This window comes from Lytechinus pictus, chromosome 3 (genome assembly GCF_037042905.1).
Source record: "Lytechinus pictus isolate F3 Inbred chromosome 3, Lp3.0, whole genome shotgun sequence".
NCBI classification, from domain to species: domain Eukaryota; kingdom Metazoa; phylum Echinodermata; class Echinoidea; order Temnopleuroida; family Toxopneustidae; genus Lytechinus; species Lytechinus pictus.
In genome coordinates, this window is record NC_087247.1 from 38,781,817 (window position 1) to 38,783,754 (window position 1,938).

A 1,938-nucleotide genomic window follows, 5' to 3' on the forward strand; every position below is an offset into this window, starting at 1 on the left:
TGGTCTAATTCTCATTTCCTTTTCACTCATTTTGCCCAATTGATACTTACTCAAATTAGACCAAAATGGTATATGGACTAAATGGCTATTGGTCCAAGTGGTTATCAGACGAATTGGTAAGTGGACGAAATTGCATTTAGACCATGTGGATAGTGAACGAACTGATGGTAGACCGATAGTAGACGAGTTAGTAATTGGACGGAATTGCATTAGACCAATTGGAAATAAACCTCTCCTTCTACCCCACCCTTTTCAGTTCACAAGGACCAACCCCTATGTCATCTTGGCAATAATATTCTCGACTGATTTTACATCGGTGATAAACATCTTCCTCGCTGCCGTTCTGCAGTTTATCACTATCAGGGTGGATCCATTCGGAGCACGCGGTATCGTCACCACACCCCGCATCATCGGTACCTGCATCATCAGTTGGCTCCTCCCTATCCCAGCAGCTTCATCTTTCCTCATGGTGAGAGGAGACTTAGGGGGAGTTGATAACATCATAATATTCGTCGAATGCGGCCTCCTCATCCTCACCGGGTTCTTTTACACATTCGTCTACAAAACTGCAGCTGGGGGTCCTCACAACTTCACTGAGCAGCGAAAACAAGAAAATCGCAAAGTGTTCGTCACCATCGCAATGATTTACCTTACAACTTTGGTATTCAGAGCCATATTCACTGTTGGACATGCAGTCCATTCGTTTTTGGGATCTCCATTGGTTTATATGATTGGCCTTATCGCTTATTATCTTAGTACTTTGTCTAACGCACTTGTATACTGGTGGCGCCTGAAGGAGTTTAGGTCCATACTATCACCGATAATGTCAAAATTTAGAAAGACGAAAATAGGCGTCATAAGCTAAATTCTCTTTCATGTTTTCCTTTTTTAGATAATCGAGGGTCCCTTTATATGACAAATTTACAAATGTGATAACTTCTTTAGGCAACCTAGACACATTTTTAAAAATCGAAAACATATAATTCATTTTGGATGCTACGCATCAGAACAGTATTGTGAAAGGAACTCCTATAACTACAGATCGGTAAGTGGCCGTCGATTCTGCTATACAGGCGAGACGAAGCCATCAAAATCAAAATCTTTAGCTTGCATTATCAATCGATAAAGGTTTACCCAATTACAATTCATTTCACCTTTTAGGATTGATAGAGGTAATTCATCGAGATGAATCGAATATATTCGTGCACTTGATAAAAATTAAAGCTTAACATTGCAAAAAAATTACAAAGCACGACTTCAGAAAATTAACATTGTGCACTACGATATTTTTAGTTACATCTCTCATCAAAACATAATAGATCGGCTGGAAGAGGGGGGGGGGGGGGTCGCAGTTATATGAACACAGTCGATTTTGTGTGAATGGTTGATTTATGTTTATAGAAGATATAAAAACCCAGTTTGCTATTTACTTTTGACAGCCGACGATGAGTGTTCAATACTCTGAATATATTCTTGTACATGTTCTATACTATATTTCGCATTGAATGTACGCATGTCTTTTGTTCATGATTTCAAATAATTGCGGGGACTTCATAAGCAGCTTATTATTCTCAAATATGTTTAAGTTGGAATCAGTACATTTTTTGTAGAGGTAACCTTGACTACTAAACAGAATTAGAGAGCAGATTTTATTCCAAAGAACGATCACCATGAATCTGATTTTGAAAGCTATTTAAGAGTAAACGTCTCGATCATTCGTGCGCGCAGGAGTGATCGAGCTGCGTTCCAAACTTGACATGCTTGTGTAATGACTTATAATCTTCACTTACCATTCGACACTTATCATAGCTAGAGACCGGGAAACAATCTGGAAGCTGATATAATCAGCTGTTACAAAATATACATCTCTTTCAGTTATCATTAAGATTTTGGATTTTGGAAATTTAATAAAAATTGGTCAGAACACAAATCATCAAT